The sequence below is a fragment of the Myodes glareolus genome, chromosome 1 (assembly GCF_982192425.1).
Source record: "Myodes glareolus chromosome 1, mMyoGla1.1, whole genome shotgun sequence".
Taxonomy (NCBI): domain Eukaryota; kingdom Metazoa; phylum Chordata; class Mammalia; order Rodentia; family Cricetidae; genus Myodes; species Myodes glareolus.
This window is the reverse complement of record NC_142026.1, coordinates 132,428,933-132,451,368: the sequence shown is the minus strand read 5'-3', so window position 1 is coordinate 132,451,368 and position 22,436 is coordinate 132,428,933.

The window sequence follows — 22,436 nt, the reverse complement described above, 5'->3', positions numbered from 1 at the left end:
ACTAAGAATTGAGTCCATATGTTTGATTTGGCTTGTAATAGTTGATCTCTGGGTGTAGTAGCTCATTTGATAATTATATTTAAAATGGTTTTATCTCTATTTCTCTGTCTGTCTCTCTTATTTAGCATCTGTCTGTCTGTCTGTCCTTCAGGCTTGCAGACCAACCTGCATGCCACTTTGAAATTCTGTTATTGTGGGTTCCCTCTTCCAACCTTTTCTACACTGGGCCCATACAGACCACTTCTACAAAGGTTCAAACTTCATAATGTTGAACTATGCAGTAGGTTATGTTCACTCAGTGGTTACTTTACAAAGAGACACTCCTGCTTTCCAATATGTATTGCTTCCAGTGGTTTGAGAAGCCCTCCTGGCTGTCGATGCCAAGCCACTAAAGCGGGCTTCTGAAAACAGGTGAGAGCAAACACAGACTAAAGGCCTGTTTCTCAGTCTTGGACTATAGGCTCAGCATTGGCTAGTTGCTGTTTTGAGGATGTGTGGAAGAAAGTTCTGTCAGTGGTCAGGTTTCTAGCTTTTACTGTTTAAGGGAAAATGGAAGAAGATGCGAAGTAGCTCACAGATATTGCGGTAGTAAGTGAACAATAGCAACCAGGTGACTTTGTAATGTGGCATTGGAATTTGGTATTCTGGCATTGAACCATCCAAAACACTTTTTTTTATTGATTTTTATTAAGCTCTACATTTTTCTCTGCACCCTCCCTGCCTCTCCCTTCCACTTCAACCCTTTACCAAGGTCCGGACCTATGCTCCCAATTTACTCAGGAGATCTTCTCTTTTTCTACTTTTCTTGTAGATTAGATTCATGTATGTCTCCCTTAGTGTCCTCATTGTTGTCTAGGTTCTCTGGGATTGTGATTTGTGGGCTGATTTTCTTTGCTTTATGTTTAAAAACCACTTATGAGTGAGTACATGTGATAATTGTCTTTCTGTGTCTGGGTTACCTCACTCAAAATGATGTTTTCTAGCTCCATCCATTTGCCTGCAAAATTCAAGATGTCATTATTTTTTTTCTGCTGTGTAGTACTCCATTGTGTAAATGTACCACATTTTCCTTATCCATTCTTCATTTGAGAGTCATTTAGGTTGTTTCCAGGCTCTGGCTATGACAAACAATTTTGCTATGGACATAGTTGAGCACATGTCCTTGTGGCGCGATTGAGCATCCTTTGGATATATACCCAAACACGGTCAACAAGACAAAATGACAGCCTACAGAATGGGAAAAGATCTTCACTAACTCCACATCAGACAGAAGTCTGATCTCCAAAATATACAAAGAACTCAAGAAATTGGTCATCAAAAGAACAAATAATCCAATAAAAAATGAAGTACAAATCTAAACAGAGAACTCTCAACAGAGGAATATAAAATGGCTGAAAGACACTTAAGGAAATGTTCAACATCATTAGTCATCAGAGAAATGCAAATAAAAACAACTCTGAGATTCCATCTTACATCTTTAAGAATGGCCAAGATCAAAATCACTGATGACAGCTTATGCTGGAGAGGTTTTGGGGTAAAGGAAACACTCCTGCATTGCTGGTGGGAATGCAAGCTGGTACAGCCCCTTTGGATGTCAGTGTGGTGATTTTTCAGAAAATTGCAAAACAACCTTCCTTAAGACCCAAACCATTTATTTATGCATTAAATATACCCAAATTCACAGGACAAGCTTCATTTTTAACAAGGTTCAGAAGAATGTAGCTGGTGACTCTTGCTTGTCCTGAGGTTGTGTGTGACAGTGATTGAGTGTGGCCCTCTGGCAAATGGGATTCATGGGAACACAGATAGAAAGAAAATTGCAAGAAACCCTCCACTGAAGCAAGCTCCCCAAATCTCCTCAAATGCTAAGGCTTCATTCTGTCCTCTGCAGTCTCAGCAAAGGGGTATTGAACACCTTCTGAAGCACACTCCAGCCCATGGAACCTATGACTCAGTTGTAGTTTCTCTTCTCTTCTTGACTTCAACCTGTCCCTCACTGTTGCCTTGCCTAGTTTCAACCCAACCTTCAGATCCTTTACTTTCTGTGTGCATGCAGCATGTGTGTATATGTGTACTTATTTGTGCATGAGTGAGAGGCTACAAGTGCACATGTGCTACTTTGGATGTCTTAATTACTCTCTGCCTTATTTTTGTGAGACAGGGTCCCTCACTGAACCTGAAGCCTGCCTATTCAGTTAGATTGCTATCTATAAAGGCCATGAATCCTTCTGCTGCCTGTCTCTCTGTGCTGTGCCTGGTTTCAATACATGCATTCTGCAGCACTTGACTCTGGCTTGGTGACAAGTAATTTTTAAAATTGTTTATGTGTGTGTGTGTGTGTGCCTGCTTTTCTGTCTGTACATGATGTGTGTGCAGGTGTGTGTGGATTCCAGGAGAGGAAATCGGGTCCCTTGGGACTGAAGTTACAAGTAATTGTGGCCCTTCTGATGTGGGTGCTGTGAACCAAATCTGAATTCTTTGCCCTTGAAATAGGGCTTTGTTGAGTGATTCTCCTTGTGTTGAATGGGTGGATGGTTGTCTATGGTGTGTGAGGTAAATCTGGCTTAACCAAGTTTAGCCAAGGAGAATAAAACATAGGCTCATTGTCAATGGTGATATGGATATAACCAAGCCATTGGCTGTTGGTCCACATGTTATACTCGGCCATCTTTTGTATGAAGAGTTTGTAAATAATAAATAATATACAGGATGCTCATAAATATTATGGATACTTAATACAAATTCTAACTGAAGGAAATCGCTGAGATAGGGAAAAATACAGAATATATAAAATCAGTATATTACTGTACAATTAAAATACTTAATAGGTTTAATTTCTCCTGCTGTCAAATGTCTTAGCAACATTCCAGTAATTATGTTATAATTTTTTCTTTCTACTTTCTGGGAACCATCCTATAAAAATGAAATGGGAGATAGAAAAAAAGGATAAAGATGAGAATCAAAAGTATTGCTATTCTTCCTTTGATAAATCAAGGAGTCATTGGTAAAATCTGAAGAGTTCAGTGCCATCTCTTTATTTAAAAAAGTGCAGAAATTATGTGTGATACACATGGCAAATATTTCTCAATTAGGAGAATTTATGATTCTATATTTAATATTCAAGTTCACAAAACTTAAGTCACAACAGAAGAAAATAATTGTTTCTTTAGTTACATGTATGTTTGTGTATCCATATATTTATGTGTGGACATGTGTGCTACGGCATGTGTGTGGCGATCACAGGAGCAGAAAGTTTGCTGTGAGACTGTATCTCTTAGGCATGTCAGAAGCTAGCCATAAAGCCTCACCAACATGGCTGTCTGAACCTGAGCTGGGCTAGGATGACCCCAGTAGACATACAAGTGAGTTTGGGGGAAGGTGCAACCCACAAGGCGTAGAGCCCAGACACAGAACCACAGACAATGAAGGAACGCTGAGAGTGGGCGGAATTATCCTCCCCCTTGACATTATAAAAAAGTAACCTTGACATTATACAGGATGAGAAGGTTGTACTTATAATGTATATATGTGTATATATATTTCACATATATACATACATATATGCATGTAACAACAGTGAAAAAAAAAGATCCGTATACTGACATGGAGCAAGGACAGTTTTGCGGGAGGAAAGGGAAGGGAGAAGTGATATCGTCCCAAAAAGATTATGGAATAAAATAATTTAAAAAATGGCTACTTTAAATCATGAGAGAATTCAAATGTCCATGTGAGAACAGGAGTTAATGAAATAATACACATTTTACTTCACAGTCTTGGGTGTCTTGACACAATGCAATGCCTTGTATATTTCCAGTAGATGTTGGAGGCGCCAAACATTATGACAAGAGCAAACACCCTCAGGAACGCCTCCAAACCGACTTCATGAATTCAGGGTTTATCATTCTGAACTTTTGACATAGTGCAATTGCAATATAGATAATAATATAATATATAGTATCAAATTTAAAAAAATTAAACATTTTGTTAGTGGTATATCATCACATTCCCCTGCCCACTATTGTTGGTTTAGCATTATGCATGAGAATTATTCACGGGGCTGGATGCAGATCTAGTGTGTCAGCTAGCTGGGGTTCCACTGTATGGTTGTGCATGGCTTTCTTTAACCCTTCTCCCACTGAGGGACATTTGAGTTGTTTGTGATTTTTGTGTGTGTGTGTGTGATACACAATAAAGCTGAGCCCATTACGCCTGTCTGTGCAGATGTGTGCCTTTCCCTAGAGTGCGTTTCTAGAAGCATAGTCCCTTCGTCGACAGAGGGTCTCCAAGGTTGAAACCATTTTCATAATAATGTTGAGATATATCTGCCTTCTTCTCTCTGCCTGCATTTGCACCCATGGTGAAAAGCAATGACTGGTCACCCCATGGTGGAATTCAGTGTGAATCAAAACCGCTACAAAACGATGCTGGTAATTTTTGGTTCTTCACCACCTGGTGCTGGTTGAGTATCCTTGAAGTAATAATAATAAAAAAGAGGAGTCTTATTCTCAACCCTTAAAGGCACAGCTCCTTAGAATTCCCTGTGCCACCATGGGAAAGGTGCCAGGAGGAACTTCTGTTTATGTTACAGAGTTCAAGGTATAGGCCAAACCTTCCCACAGACTTGCGAATTTACTGTAAAGAACAACGGACAGATAAACTGTGGTTAACCCACACTAGCAGGCTCCTGGAGAGCTAATGGATTGCTTCATATTTGCTGCTATAACAAAGTATCTTAGACTGGATGACTATAAACGATAGGAAGTTTATTTGTTCTCACTTCCTGAGGGTTGACGAGCATAAAAACAGTTCCTGGCAGGCATGGTGTCTGGTTGGGCTTTTGCCTTTGCCTCCAAGATGGTGCCTTGACTGTTTCGTCTTTACTCAGAGAGAGCATTCCCTGCATCCTGGAGACTGCTGTCAGACTTGCCTTCACACTCCTTGTTTCCAGCTCTCGCAGGCTCCATGTCTTAGTGCTATCACACCGCCTGCTGAGTTTCACATGCGAATGTCTTAAAAATGCCTGATGTGAGCTCTCACCTCAATGAGAATCGGCAATATGTGTGACCAGTCACAAAATTCAAACCTCCAAGAAAAAAATTAACAATTTAGTAAAATTTATAATTATAGAATTATTGGGTAATTGAAAACATTTTTATATGTTTGCTAATATTTAGTGGCAAGAAATGAATAACATAAAATATTCAATGTGTGATTATCTAACCTTAAACAAATACAGAAAAAAACAAGAAGAGAGTAATAACATTAACAACAGCAATGGAGTCAAGTCCACATATTCCATTCCATCTTCAGGAGGTCAGGAAGCAATCTGAGCACCATTCTTTATTGCGGGGTTGCCCATGGTGTAGTTGTCTCTTTAATGTTCTGTTTGGATACTCAGCTCTGAATGGAAAATGATGAGCTTTCATCATTTTCTTGTTTGCAAGCTGAGGATTTGGGTTCCAGACTTAGGTGATACTATTAGGTTCTGCTGCCACAAATTAGAGCAGAACAATGCTCTCTTGATGAGAAGTGGAGCGACTCATTCACCTTTGATCACAGCAAGCTTAGAAAAAGATATGACATCTCTTTTGGCCCATGGAGGAATATTTCATATTACTTTAGCCAAAAACTGACTTTCTCCCTGTGCAGTCTGCAGTAGAGAAGGGTCCCAGCACGGCTTCTTCATCTAGCAGTTCTTCACGGCTTAGGATATCCTTATCTTTTGTGAAAATTTGAAGACAACGGGTAACAACGTCAGTGCCTTTGAACAGCTGGTGTTCCTGGGGCCGCCACACTGCCGCCTTGGTGTTGAGATCAGCCATCCAGACCTTAGTGATTGGATTTGGACTCTGCCTCATTAGCTTCTCACTATGCCTTCCAGCCACAGATACGCATACTGTGATTCAGGATCTTTGGGTATCCAGAAAGAAATCAGAATTTTCCTCTAGAAGGATGGTTGAACTTCTGAACAATGACTGTTCCACAAGACTTTCTTTAGCTCTTATACAATACAGTCCAAGAACATCTTCATGAGGTTATAACTCTTCAACATGATTTGGAGTATCCGTATATTTAGTATAATCTTGCATATAGTAGAAGATCTAAGAAATCTCTTGTTATATTTGAATTCATCATTAAAGTCTAGGAAACCTGTGTCTCTGGGAACTTCACTGAAGTCATGAGAGAAATCTTCACATTTTTCTCAGAGTTTGGATGTCAATTCTTGGATCAGGGTTCTCAAGCTCATAAACAACTTCCCAATTCTGGTGAAAATTTATCAGAAAAAGGCCTGGTTTCCAAGCTAGCTTTTCTGTATTTTTGTGATGGGACTTCAAATTGGTGTTCCCTTAAGTTCCCTTGGACAAAGGCATATTTACAGGCCACCCAGAACAGAAGGAGAAGATCTGAATCATCGTTAGTTTTCTGTGGAAGTAGGGTAGAAGAGAGGCTACCATGAATGCAAAGAAGATATTCTATCTTTTTTGGTCATGGAAGTTAGTTTCAGTCACCACTTATCATTGTAGAAACACCTAAGACAACACATGGTATGCTCTATAGCCTCACTTATAAGTGGATACTAGCTGTAAAGCAAAGGATAATGGGCCTATAGTCTATGACCTAGAGAAGCTAAGTAACAAGGTAAACCCCAAGAAAAACATATATAGTTCCCCCTTGGAAGGGGAAATAGACAAGATCTCCTGAAAAAAAAATGGGAGCATGGGGGTGGGTGCAGAAGGGAGGGCAGAATGGGAGGAGGAGGGGTGAAGGGGAAGTGGGGAGAGAACTTGAGGTAACGGGATAGTCGAGATGGAGGAAGGTCAGAGATGGAGAGCAAAGAAAGAGATATTTTGACTAAGGGAGCCATTATGGGGTTAGCAAAAAAATCTGGCACTAAAGAAATTCCCAGGAATTTACAAGGATGAACCCAGCTAAGACCCTAAGCAATAATAAAGAGGGTGCCTGAACTGACCTTGTCCTGTAGTCAGATTGATGACAATATTAATTGTCATCATAGAACTTTCATCCAGCAACTGATGGAAGCAGATGAGGAGACCTGCAGGAGAGCACTGGGCTGAACTCCCAAAGTTCAGTTGAAGAGTAGGAGGACTGAGAATATGAGCAAAAAGGTCAAGACCATGATGGGGTCACCCACTGAAATAGTTTACCTGAGCTAGTGGGAGTTCACCAACTCCAGCTGGAGAGGGAAGGAACCAGCATAGGATCAAGCTAGACCCTCTGAGTGTGGCTGACATTTGTATGGCCGGGGCAGACTGAGGGGCCACTGACAGTGAGATCAGGATTTATCCTTACTTCTTGTTCTGACTTTCTGAAACCCATTCTCTTTGAATGGATACCTTCTCAGCCTAGATATAGTAGGGAGGGGCTTGGTTCTTTCCGAAAACAATGTATCTTACTCTGAGTAATGGATGGGGATGGGTTAGGGGGTGTTGTATGGAGAGCAGGTCCTTTTTGTTATGTCCTGCCCGGCTAGCTTATATCCTGAAATAACAACACACAAATTGTATTCATTTAAACACTGCCTGGCCCATTATCTCCAGCCCCTTATTGGATAACTCTCACATATTCATTTAATCCACCTCCATTAATGTGTATCGCCACTTGACTGTGGCTTACTAGCATGAGTCTAACCAGGGTCTGTCTCGGGCAGGAGAATCATGGCATCTGCCACACTTCCCTTCTTCCCAGCGTCCTGTTCTGTCTACTCCTCCCACCTACGGGCTGCCCTATCAAAAGGCCAAGGCAGTCTCTTTATTCAACCAATGAAAGCAACACATAGAGAGACCTCCTACACCAAGATGGGAAGGTGGAGAGAATGGGAACTAGGATTGGTATGTAAAATGAAAAAAGATCGTTTGTTTTCTTTTTATTAAAAAAAAGTCCCAAAACAAAAGGAGACTGGGAACTTTCTCATACATGGATACTAACTTATTTATGCTAACCATACCAGCATCAGAATTTCATGATTGACTTAAGAGTGGTGTGTAGGAACACCATATTCAATGAGGAAAATTCAGACATTCATTATCTGTACTATGTATATGAGAGATAATCTCAGAGAAAGAAGGCTACAGAGAAAAGGATTTTATGTCTAACCAAATAATGTTAGCAGAACATTTTCTGTTGTATAACAAAGGTACTCACATTTGAAAGAGCCATATGATTCTATAACTCAGTATTTTCCTGATGACAAATCTGTGATATTGCAGAATTATACAAGATAAACGAGCTATTCCATATGTTAGGCTGCATTTCTTTCAAATGCTTCAACCAAAACATCATCGTTTGGGGCTGGAGAGATAGCTTCTACTTTGAAAAATCTGTTGACTGAGGTTGTCATGTCAACATGGGGGAGAGAAATTACTGGGATGGTAATGTTAATTGTAAATACCTGACAAAGCCTCACTCCTGCTCTCTAATATAATAGAGGATACAACTCACATAAAGCTCTTTGCAATCTTCAATCACTGAGAATATGAAAGGATTCACAGACAGAAAGTTTGGTTGCTATTGTTGTGGGGTGAACTCATAGGAGTGAGCTGCCGCGTGGTGTTCCAAGGGCTCTCAGGGACGGATAAATGTTTATATACTCACTGGTAGAGGATAAAACATCTCATTTCTTATGTTCATTAGAATTCTGTACTCTAAAATGTTCTAATCTGAATGCATGGACTGCCGTTTTAGCATCTACAGTGAGTCTGGCCTTTGGTGTCCCTCTTTTATCAATGACTCTTTCAAAAACTTTTGAAGTCTTTACTGGCCATCTTCCTTCTTAGCTTTCCTATTTGATTTTTTAAGGGTTCTTACATACCTTGACTCATAATAGTCTTTCCTTATATCATAACTTGCCTTTTAATTTTAACCACATTTTGCTGAACTTTTTTTTGTAGTATAATTAGTTTGTCAATGTTTTCTTTTTGATCTGATTTTACACCATCTAAGATTTTTTTTTCTTCTGTACCTACTCAGACATGTCTACTCTGTTTTCTTCCAAAATGCTTAGATTTGTTGTTTCAGTCAGGCCTGCAAGCACCTTGAACTGGATGGTGTGTATGATGTGAGGAGGGGATCCACTTGCTCCCTCTGTTATATTGAACTTCCCACCACTTGTAATGACCAGAGCATCCTTTACTTGTTGGTTTGTGTAGCCAAGCCTACTTCACATCTGTCTCCAGCTAAGCAAGCATCTGTGTCTAGGTTCTTCTTTTATTTCCACGGGATCATTTGTGTGTAGTGACCACCCCTCCACAGATGCTCCCAGTTCCTACTGCCAATGACTTTATAACAATCCTTCTTATATGGTATGAATTTCTTCCATTTTGTTCTTCAAGACTGTCCTTCCCATTCTTAGCTTTTTAGCATAAAAGCAAATATAAGGTGATGTATGGAGTTCTGTGATAAACCTTATTTGGTCTTTAATTTTTATTTGTAAAATTGGTTGAGATAAAGTGTATAATCTTAAGGTCCTTGAGGTATTTTTTTTTAATCCTTTGGCAAATGCGTGTGGTTTTCTACATCAGGATCTCACATCTTAAGTAAGTTTATTCCTAGGAATCTAAAGAAAATTTGCTCAGTGGGATGTTTTTTTCATTTATGTTGATTTTTGTGTCTACTGCTCTTTCTAAACATTTGTTTTATTTTAATAATTCAGCTGTAGATTCTTTGGAATATCTATGTAGATATTAACATCATTTGTGACTAAACTTTCCATACTTTGTTATTTGACTGAACTCTCAATTTCTGTGGTATAATGAACAGAGGCATTGATAATGACTTTTGTATCACTTCTGATTTAAATTAGATGCTTATAAAGTCACACAGCTAAGAATTGAACTTGTGCAGCTCTCAGTAAGAGTGCCCTCTAAAGACTCTCCATTTCTTTGTTACTGAGCATGTTTATCAACAATTAGACTTGAATCATGTTTCTGTCTTTACCTTTTGACATGATGTATATTTTAAAAATTTCTTTCTGTGAAATAGATTTCGTATGATGATTTAACCTATTAGTGAATTGTTAGCTGTGAAGACTTCCTTGATTATTCAGTGTAGATGGATTACTTGAGCACAATCTTTTGGATATTATTCGCAATCGCTTTATTTATTGCTATTTTTGTGCATTTATCTTTTGGCATTTTAGACCTCTGCCTATTAAAGTCATTGCTGTGTAGCCTTCTGTATTTACCGCAGTCTGCCTGCTTCTGGTGTTCTGGTTTTACTAGCTGGGATAAGTAGTGCAACTTCTTTATTTTCTGTTTTCAGAATCGGCTTGGAGTTTTTTTGCTGCTGCCATTCTTAGAAGATTGAGGTGGATTTGTCTGTAATATAGTCTGACTGCAGTGCTGCTTAGCTTAACTTTCCATCACCAGTTCAGTTTCTTCATTTGTTTATTCTTTCATTGTTCATTCTTGGGTTATTATTAGATTTTTTTCCCCTAGAAACTAATGTGTTGTTCTTAGAGGTCATGTGAACATGCTTTTATAAAACTTCACGCATGAACACACACATGTGCTCACTCTCTCTCATACCACAGACTAAGTATGGAAATCAGAGGACAGTTGGCATGAGTCAATTCTTTCTTCAGCAATAAGACTCCCAGGCCACCAGGCTTGGTGACAAACACTTTTTACCTGCCGAGCCTATTCATTTATTCAATACTTAGGAAACCATATGAATCAAATTTGGATTTTAAATTTCTTTTTTTTGTGATTATAATTATATCCTTTACCCCTACCTTCCTTCCCTCCCAAATTCATTTCCTTGCTCTCTTTCAAATTCATAGCCTCTTTTTCATCAACTGTTGCTATGTACATGTTGTACATGTATACACATATATATTCATAAATATAACCTGCTCAATCCTAATGTTACTTGTATGTATGTTTTCAGGGATGACCATTTAGTATTACACAACCATTGGTACATTCTTTCCCAGGGAAGACCATTTCCCCCACTGTCAGCATTCCTTATTTGCCTGTAGTTTTATGTGCAGTGTTGAAGCTTCATGCATGCCTGTTGTTGATGTCCTTGTTCAGCTCCTGTTTAGGCAGTATTGTTGGTGAGACTTTCTGGGTGTTGTTCCCGACGTTCCTAGGAGACACAGAAAACCCTCTGGTCCTCCGGCTCTTACAGTCTTTCTGCAGTGTTCCCTGAGCCTTAGGTGTGAGAGTTGCTTTGCAGATGTAGCCATTGGAACCAGGCTCCGCAACTCTACACTGTGATTGATTGTGGTTTTCTGTAATGCTCTCTATTGCAAAGAGAATTTCCCTCAAAGAGGGGTGGAGAGTCCACGTTTTTTTAGGGTGAAAGGCAAATATTTAGAATGTAGTTAGGCCAGAAGAATGAGGGAGGAGGGTAAAATAACAGTAAGGATATCTGAAAAAGTCATAAGAAATCACACTATTAACTACCTTAAAAACCTCAACCCTCTCATACAAATAAGTCTGTGTATATACATATGTAGTTCAAATAAAATTTTCTCATCTGGGCTGTCAATACTCCCTCCAAGACCCTAAGACTACCTAACAAAAATCTCAACACCAGGAAGGAGAAGCCCTCTTGTGAGTTGTTGGTCAGGGTTGTTAAAAAACTGCTAAAACATGCAATCAATTGCCTCTGGTTGCCCCCCAGAGGCAGACGATAAACCCCTGTTGCTGCAGTCTCAGGGTCCTGATCTGGAACTGACCTGAAGGTCTCTTCCCTTAGGGCTGGCTTTCATGGAACCAGATAGCACCATGCAAGCTTCCAAAGGAGGGACAACCAGCAGTCTCCGTGGTGCCTATGGACCACATCAACTACCAGCAAGGAACACTAACTCAATGGGTGCTGCAATGGCACCTATACCTTGGCAGTGACTGACAGCTCTCTGATTGAATTTAAGACCTGCTCAACAAGAAGTAAATCATGCCTGACACTGGAGACTTAGTCAACTCTGTAGGACTTGTGACATCATAGACTTTGGAGAAAAATCTACAGCCACCACTTTACTAAAGCAGCATAATTTTCTAACCATACTTTTTATTATTTTATGACAATTCTTTAATTATAATCTTATTTTATATGTTTCCCCCTTCTTTAGATTTAATATTTTTCCAGTTCTTCAAATCAAACATTTATTTAAATCTGTTTTCTGTAACTGATTCTAATGTCATAAGTTTATCTTTAAATTGTAGCTTAGCTAACCCATACATTTTAATAAGCAATAATTTCTTACTAATTTGGGTTTTACTTAACTGTTCATTTTAATGTATCCAAACACATGGTTTGTTCTGTTTCTGTTGACTTCTCATTTACTTGATATCACTGTTGGGAATGATGAGTGTGATTTAAGATCTTTGGAAACCTGGTCCCATGCCAATGTTTGCAGACATTCTTCATAGTCACAAAAAGAGGATTTAGTCTTTTGTGGTATGTGATTCTCTTTGTTTTTATTAGATCAAGCTGGTCAATTTTGCTGTGCCAAATATCTACATTCTAACTAGTACTAATTACCCTCTATAATTATCAATTTGTCTGTGCAAATTTCCCTATTTCTGCTTTACATATTATAAAGTTATGGCATGCATGCTAATTTCATCATCTACTGAACTGTCCTTCTTTATTTGTATTAATGGTTTTTAAACTTTCTGTCTTTTTGTCTGGCTTTAGTGCTGCCCTGCCAGCCTCATTTTGTGCAGTATTTGAGAAGCATGTATATTTCTTGCCTTGGTTTGCACCCATCAGTGTGATGGTGCTCTAGGTATGCCTTTTGTAAGCACTTCGTGACAGATTGAAAAAAATGAATGGGATGGATTGGAGAGATGGGGCCCAGCAGTTAAGAGCACTGGCTGCATTTCCAAACCCAAGCTCAGTTCTCAGCACCCAGATTAGGCAACTTACAGCCAGTCTCTGTAACTCCAGCTCCAGAAAACCTAGTATCTTCTTCTGGACTTGGGCATGCACACATTCATGCATACACACTCCCTGCATACATACATAAATAAAAAAAATCAATCTTTAAAAGACAAAACCCCAGTAGAAGAACCTCTTCAATCGTCGTATTTGCTTATGTATTGGAAAGTGTTTTTGTTACTTTCTGTGTTTCTTGCTTAGCTATGCTTCCTCTTTTTCCTTTCCTATATTTCCCTGAGCTGATGTGTGTTGCTTCCCTTTTGTATTTTATTCCCTTCAGATGATATAGAAGCACCAGTAAATTTCTCGTGTTCATAGTTAATCTTAAAGATTCATGCTTAGTGGCTGTGGATATGACTCAGAAGTCAAGAACATATACTATGCTTGTAGAGGACCAGAATTTGGGTTCCAGAACCCATACCAGGCAGCTCACAAGCACTTGTAACTTCAGCTTTAGGGGATCTGTTATTTCTTCTAGACAATGAGGATACCTGCATACGTATCACACACACACACACACACACACACACACACACACACACACGCATACATGCACAGACACATCACACACATTTCATGCATAAGCACACACACACACAAGTAAATCTTTAAAACATTTCTTTCTTAATCATACTTTAATAAAAAACAAAGCCTGAAGTTATTAAGGGTTATCCTCTTCAAATAATTATACTCGTTTATACTTATGTAGAATTATTAGTTCTTATTTTTATAGGATCTAATTCAGTCACCACTGAACTGAATTAACCTTTTTAACAAAGTCCTGTATATAAATCTTACATTTTGTTTTAAAATTATAAAAAGATTTTATCTTATTTTTTATAGATGAATATGCTTCTGTTTTTGTGAGTGAATGTCATGTACATACAGGTGCTTGCAGAGGCCAGAAGAGGGTGTGGGATCCCCTGGAGCTGGAGTTACAGGTGGTTGTGAGCTGCTCGACGTGGGCGCTGGGAATCGAACCCAGGTCCTCTGCAAGAGCAGCAAGCACTCTTGACTGCTGAGCAGTCTCTTGAGTGCCAAGATGTCCATTTTCAGCATTTACGGATTCAAGGGGCACGTGTGGTTTGCGCTCCAGTTCTCGTATGCTTTAAAATGTGTTACATTGTCATTGCTCCCAAAGGATGGAGGTGGTTAGGCCTTTAGTACTGGTGCAGTAGAATGTCAGAGTCCAAGTCACTTAAAAGAACAGAAATGTAATTCTAAGTTCGGGTGGCTGGGAGGTCCAAAGACAAGGTGCTGGGAGACTTGGTCACCCAATGAGTACTAACATACTTGCCTGGGTTGGGGGTGTTGTCCTTATGGTTGAAGGTGGAAGGGCAGGAAAGCCCAATGCTGCATGAAGATCTCATAAGGCCTCTGATATTACTGAGGAGATAGGAGACCTCATGTCCTAATTCTCCTTAAGGCTTTACCTGCAACTTTAAATGTGGCACATTTGAGTCACGACAGATGAGCATCCACATCTTGGTTGCCTGGCACTGCCCTCCACATGTCAAAGAGTATTCTGTTGTCCTTAAGAGAAAGTATTCTGACTTATTTTCTTAGTGAAACGATTTTTCACAGTGCTAGAGGGAGGCCGCTTGTCCCCGGATGCTCAGCCCCGAAATAATCACACAGAAACCACATTATTTAAATCACTGCTTGGCCCGTTAGCTCTAGTTTCTTATTGGCTAACTCTTACATCTTAATTTAACTCATCTGATTGTGGCCTACCAGCAAAGTTTCAGCACATCTATCTCCGGCGGAGGCTCCATGGTCTCTTTCTGACTCTGCCTTCTTTCTCTCAGCATTCAGTTCAGTTTCCCCCCCACTAAATAAATTTTGCTCTGCTATAGGTCCAAAGCAGTTTCTTTATTCATTAATGGTAATCACAGCATACAGAGGGAAATCCCACATCACCACAGTAATGCAATTTGAGAAATTTTCACACTGACACGGGTTGGACTCTCTGGGTAAGCCTAGGAGTAATCACTTCCCCTTCACCACCTACCCAGGAATCCGAGTCAGCTCCCACCTACCCGTAACCACGGTTCAGCTCACCACTACCTGTAACTCTGGGTCAGATCACATTACCCATGACCCTGGTTCAGCTCACCACTACTCGTGACCCCCAGTCAGCTCCCCATCTACTGGCTGCCCTGGGTCAGTGGATCCTCTCAGGAAAGACTGAGAAAGGTTGTACAGTTAGAACATGTCCTGTGTTTCCACAGTATTGTTCTCAAAGCAAACTCCTTTAAAATATGTAAAATATTGCACACACATGAACTGGTTATATTCATATATTAATGAGAGAAAAGGGGAGCTGATAAAAGATACAAAGGAATTATCTTTGTAAGCAAAACTATGTTATAGGGGAAAACACTAAGCTTTGATTTAGGAGCACCAACTTCCAATTCTACTTTGTGACCCTGGCCACATCACTACACATTTATCCCTCTTCTTCTCTCCTTTCTTCCTTCTTTTTTCCTCTCCATCTCTCCTCTTACTTCTTCTTCTCTGTCTCATCCCCTTCATTTATAAAATGAAAGTACTGGACCAGGCTGGCTAGCTGTTCTCGGATGATTCTGTGTGGCAAGAATGTGGGGATGGCTGGACTTTCAGGGGCCAAACGTAGGAGCTGTGGGAGTTGAGCTCTTGCTGAACTCTTTTCTGTTGTTTTTAATTAATCACCTATTGGGGTATTTTGCACAAGCTTTCATCTGAAGGATATATTTGGTAGCCAATGTAACTGACTCCCTAAATTCTATGCTATGAAAATCCGCATCTACCGTCACCGCACGCTTTATGTAAGTGCTGAAGTGCATCAGCAGTCTTACGTGTTGCCAAGTGTCTCTTGCCTTTACTCAAACTCTAGTGTTTACTTATTTACTTATGTTTACAGATATTTCTATGTGGTGTGTGTGTGGTGTGTGCATTTATGTGTGGCTGTATATATGTGTGGTGCACACAACTGTGTATATGCATGCAGGGGCCAGAGCAGAACACCTGGGGTCATTTTCTGTTGCTCTCTCTGCTATTGCCTTGAGACAGAGTCTCACACAGAGTTCAGTTCAACTGACCAGAGCCTGTGCCTCCTCTGCATCACTGGGGTTACAGGAGCACATGGCTAATACGGCTCTAGTTTTCACGGGGAATCTATGCTGCAGAGTTTCTAAACATCATAAAGTGACTTATATTATCCATATTTCTAGAGTCTATATTCTCTCTTAGGCCCAGGTGGGAAAATCTTTTTATACTCTCTTTCTTTCTCCCCCCTCTATGACTATATATATACATATATGCAACTCTCTATATATATACACACACAACTACACATACTGTATACACATACACATATATGACTATATACACATATATACATGACTACACACACTATATACATATATATGACTATATATTCACACATATACATGAACACACACACAGTATATATGAGCTTACCTTCTTTGTGGGGGGTTGCTTTAAGTTTTCCAGTTCTTAACTTTTCTAGGTTAATTCTTTTTTTCCCATGGCAGTGAGAGAACAGCGCGGAATCAGTTTCCTCTTTCACCAGGGTTCTCGGCATAGAACTCAGGTTGGCAGGTTGGCTGTGGTAGGCACTTTTACCTGATGAACCAACATTGCTGGCTCAAGACTCTGTTCTTGAGTCCTATTTTGTTAGCACCCCCCCCAATACAGAGTTATATGTGTTACCTCCTTATCTCAGGTGCAGTCTTATTCCTTAGGTAACTCTTCTCCAGGGTCTTCACAGTCTGTCTTTTAAAAATATAGGCATGGGGACAGAGACAGGAAAATTCCAGTGTGGAGGAGGAAGGGGGAGGGAGAGGATAGAGAGGGAGAGGGAGGTGAGGATATGTGCTAGTTTAGTTTTTCATCCTCCTGCCTCAGCACCTTCTTCTTGAAGATCTTGCCCATAAGACTCAGGTATGGTTATGGGATTTACTTCTGCCCATCCGTGCTTCTTAGCATTTTAGCATCTAGACAAGGATCTCTAACTTATAAAGGTCTTCTCATAGCTGCTTCATAGGTAGACTTCTGAGAACAGGGATTTAGACCTGCCAACATGGCCAGCAAGATAAGTCTCTATACGTAGTGCTCTTTCCCAGCGCGGGAGATCTTTCTTCTAGTCTGAGTGCTATTTGTAGAGCTCACCGTGGGCTGCTGCCATCTGGGGACAGCGCTGGAATGAGACAGCACTGTGTCATTCAAGAGAAGCTGAGGCTTTCCATTAGTTCTGTGCATGTTCCAGATAAGTATTTTCTCATCCAAAAACTCAGACACTGCCTTAACACGAGACTTTTGTAGATGAACAATTCTTTGTCATGTGAACAAATAGGATTAGAGGATTCATACATACCACATGTAATCTGCTGATTCATACAAGTGGGTTGATGTTTATGGTTCCTCGATTCTGAACAGTAAAGCTTTGTCTCTACAGTGGCTTTTTACCCTTTTTTTTTTTTTTTTTTTTTTTTTTTTTTTTTTACCAATTACGTCATTTTTGTGAGCTTCCTTTTCTGGTGTTTTGTGTTTACTTTAAATCATCCAGTTCTTAACTTTTCTGGGTTAATTCTTTCTCCTTTCCTGGCAATTGAGTATATTCTAAATCAGTCCGTTTGTGGGTATACAGTGCCCCTTACTGTGGGAAAGATCGGATGTAGGTGTCTTTTTAAAAACTCAGTGTGGTATCATAATCTATGCTGAGATGAGCTATCTGTCATGTCAGCTCCAAAATTCCACTGCGGTCCACTGGGGATGCAATGGAATAAAAACAGGCAGCTTCTTAACTGTAATCAAGGAATATTCCACATGTTGTTTGAAGAAAGATGAAAACTTAGGAGGTAAACAAGTAGATTCTCCACATCTTGTCCTCACACCTTCCTGTTGGTGTTACTGCTGTGGGCCAGCCTACATCCAGAATCTGTTTGCTACTTGAGTCTCTATTTTTGCGCTGCATAATTTTAGAAATAGAATTGGGCTAGAAGCAAGTGATAAATATGTATATTTTGTTTAAGTTTTATGTGGAAAAGTAAAGAATAATTAATCTGGTTTTGGCTTATAAAGTTTTGTCTCAATGAACAACCCCCAATGCTTGTAGTTTATCGTATTAATTAGTGTTGATATTCTTCAAGGACTGGGGGTTGGTCAGTCCTTGGTATCTGTCTAAAGTTTGTGTTGGAATAGCTAACTTTGTTGCAGTTGTGATGAAATGGCTTATAGAAACAACCCATAGGGGTAGGATTTAATTTGGCTCTGGCTTGCAGAGGATTTAGTTCAAGCTTGCTTGGCCTTAGGGGCTCAAGCAGAGCATCCTGATTGTGTGAACCCATGGGCAAGGAGAGTGATTCTCTTCCTGGTAGACAGGAAGTCAAGAGGCAGGAAGAGACTGGAAGTGGTCCAGGTCAAGGTACCCTCCCCACCCCAGAACCTACCTCAACTCAGTTCCACCTTCTGGTTAGGACCTCCCAAAAGAATATTGCCAACAGGGCATCTAGATTTTAATATAGGAACCTGTGGGAGACATTTCAGATTCAAGCCATAATGGTAGCTTCCTTCAAGTAGTTACATGGAATATAAGGTAATTTCAATATTATCCAGGTTGGGACCTAAACTTTTAGATATTCCACCCCCCTAAACGCCACAGATCCCCATCTGTAGGCAGTTTGGGGTATACTCAGAGCCCTAGTTCTGTTTTAGACCTCTATCATGGTGGCAGGAAAATGAGTTCCTCCCAATATCCTTTTAGGGAGGTGATGTCAGTGCGTGTCCAAATCCTTGAAATTCACAGCATTGAATCCCTCACAGAATTTATCAGACGGCACTGCACAGTAGTTTTGTGTGAGGCTGTCATAGCACCATATAAAATAGCGATAAATTGAAAAATATAAATGCCAAAATAAAATCAAAGGGTGTTTAAATACATTCAGCTGGTTGAATGAAATGATGTCATTAAAACCTGTATGCTTGTACAGGGTTAGAAAAAATTGTGGGTGTCCAAGTCATGCAGAGAATAGCACGCATATGTATGTCAAGGCTCCCTTACTGTGTCGGAATGAATGTAGACCTCACCAGCCTGTCCCACAGGAAGAACTGTTGTGTTCCCGTGAGGAGCATGGGGCCCAAAAACCAAACCGCCTGGTTTCAAACCAAAGCTCAAACATTTGCAGGTAGGTAATGTCTGGGTCGCATCAGTGGATTCTCTGTGCCTTAGTTTGCTTGCCTGGAAGATGGGAACAAAAACATCACTTTGCCATTGGGCTGCTGCAAGAATTCTCAGCACGTGAGTCAACATGTGCCAGTGCCTCCGTGTGACTTGGCACATACGAAGTACTGTATAAGGTTTCTTTCTTCTTCCTTTCTTCCTTCTTTCCTTCCTTCCTTCCTTCCTTCCTTCCTTCCTTCCTTCCTTCCTTCCTCCTTCTCTCTCTCTCTTTCTTTCTTTCTTTTTTCCTTCCTTCTTACCTTTCTTTCTTTTTTCTTTCTTTTATCTCTTTTTTTGTTTGTTTTTTGAGACAGGGTTTCTCTGTGTAGCTTTAGAGCCTGTCTTAGCACTAGCTCTGTCGACCAGGCTGACCTCGAACTCACAGAGATTTACCTGCCCCTGCCTCCTGAGTGCTGGAATTAAAGGTGTGAACCACCACCACCCAGCAAGAAAGGTGCAGCATCTGTAGAAAGCTTAGTCTACAACAGTGGTTCTCAATTCCTGGGTCATGACCCCTTTGAGGTCTGAATGAGCGTTTTACAGAGGACACCTAAGACCACCAGAAAACACAGATGCTGTGGGACAATGGTCTTGTACTCTGCAAAGATTTGTTACTTGTACTGGTTTAATAAAATGCTGATTGACTGGTAGTCAAGCAGGAAGTATAGGCGGGACAACCAGAATGGGAGAACTCTGGGAAGAGGAAAGGCTCAGTCTGCAGTCATCAACCAGCCATAGAGGAAGCAAGATGAGAATGCCTCACTGATAAAAGGTGTCAAGCCACGTGGCTAACACAGACAAGAATTATGGGTTAATGTAAGATGTAAGAATTAGTTAATAAGAAGCCTAAACTAATAGGCTGACCAGTTTTAATTAATGTAGGCCTCTGTGTATTTCTTTGGGACTGAACAACTGCAGGACTGGATGGAACAGAAATCTCTGTCAACACACAGATATTTGCATTATGATTCATAACAGTAGCAAAAGTAGTTATAAAGGAGCAATGAAAATAATATTATGGGTGGGGGTCACGACAACATGAGGAACTGTATTTGAGGGTCACAGTATTAGGAAGGTTGAGGACCAGTGGTCTAGAGGGTAGAATAATATTTCTAATAATCAAATTACTAATAAAAATCATGACAAATGCTATGAAAAAAAACAAAGGTGTTCTCAGAATAACTAGGGGAGAATTTAGTTAGATTGTTAAGTCTTCTGAAAGAGAACACCTGAAGTGACTGTGTATTTTATAATGAATTTTTTTTTCAAATCTGGGAAAACCCAAGTTTGAGGTGTTTGCTTCCAGTAAGGGCCCCAGGCTGTGTCATCCCATGGGGGGAAGCAGGATAAGATATCTGTAAGAAAAGCAAGGGGAGGTGTGTGTCAGATCCGCTTTAATAGTAAGTACAGCCTCTGGGTATCTGACCCAAGCCTGTGATAATGGCACTAATTGCACATCCCTCTTGGTGCAGTCACCTGTTAATAGAGACACCCTCCCACCTTGGAGATTCAGTTTTTAACATCTGGACTTTAGGAACACATTTGCATCCCAGGACCTGGAGATCCAAAGAGTGCCTCCAAGTGAAGGGACATTCAGCTGGGAACATGAGCGATGTCAGGTGCACCGAGGCATAATGGAGACTGGAGAGCTGGTGTTTCATGTGTGTAGAGCAGGGCCAGGGAACAGGCACCCAGGAGAAGGGAAAGGGAACTGATCGGGTGTGGTATTTCCTCCAGTGCTATTATTGAGCAAAGGAGAAACAAGGGATATGTGGAGTCTTCAGAGGACCTGGGTCACGATGGGTTGGAGATGGTGGAGATGGGACCAGGGTGGTGGAAGAAGCGGTTTGGGAAGAGAGCAGACACTAGGCATTTTTTAGAAAAGGAACAAAGGACTTGGAGATGTGACACTGAGGAGAGAAAGGAAAGGGTCCAGGTTGAGTTTTTTTGAGAAGCTGGATGGCCAGAGGTCTCCTTGGTGAGGTCAGGGAGGGGACAAGATGCAACAACTCCTTTCTATTACATTCATGTGCTGTACATGAATCTTTAACTGAAAACAAAGGACGTTCTTGTGGGGATGGTGCTGTGGTCTCAGCTGGTCCATGAATAGCAGGCTGATGAACAGAGCCTCCCTATACTCGGGACCTACTGTTGCCGTTACACCAAAGCAGACAGGCATGTAGAAACAATGTGCACGACTGAGGCACATTAAACAACGTGTATCAGCCCTTGCCCCGTGTTACTTGATGGTTAAGACTCTGTGCTAACCAGAATGACTGCTTTGTGCCCTCTTCCCTTCTGAGTGGCCTTCTAGGATTTAGCTCTGCAATTGCTCACAGAAGAGCAATGAAGGTCGTGAGTGAGTATTAGGGTGGGAGAAGGCGAGGATAGGGGGAGAGGGAGGCACTGTGGTCAAAGACTTCCAGGGTATCAGTATCAGTGTTTAGTAACTGGGGGCAAGGATGGATGGGTGAGAACAAGGATTGATGGGGGAGAACAAGGATGGATGGGGGAGGGCAAGAAAGGAATATGGGAAGGTCAAGGAGAGGAGGGGGAGAGCAAGGAGAGGAGGAGTAAGGAAGGAAGAGGGAAGTAAGGGCAAAGGAGATGTTACTATATACAAATCTGTTTCTCTGTAGCCACATCTACATCATAGTAATGTGAATTTACATTTCTTCATTTTTATTTCAATAAGAGAAGTTTAATTACATTCTCTGTAATCTCTAATTGGCAGGAACCTTTAAGGACTCATTTTAGAGAAATCTGTCTGAATGATATTAAAAGAAAATACTTTAGTATTTAGTGAGTTAAACCACCCCAGATCCAAATGATGGATTTCTCAGTGCAGGGGCTGACGCTGAGAGCCAGAGGCCTCACAAGAATATCCTCCTTATGTCTTTGGTGCTGGTTTTCCTTCACAAGAACATGATTGGTTGGGGTTTGTGAGGGGCCTACAGTTTTGAGGACTGAACTGAGACCGCTCCCCCGCCCCGGCAGGAGGAGCCGCCATCTTCTGTCCTCATCTGTAAGAATCCTCAGATACTTGGCACAGGATAGGTTAGCTTCCCGTGACTGCCGTAGCAAATGACCACAAACAAGGTGGCTTTTCATAGCAGACACTCACTCATTCCTCTCACGGTTCTGGAGGCATGAAGAATGGACCAAGGTGTCATCAAGATCACATGCCTTCCTTGGAGGCTCCTGGGGAGAGTGCTTTCTTTACCCCATAAACGTGTATATTGCGACTAATAAAAATCCAGAAACAGATATTGGGGTTCAAACTGAAGACCAGAGAAGCAAAGCAGTC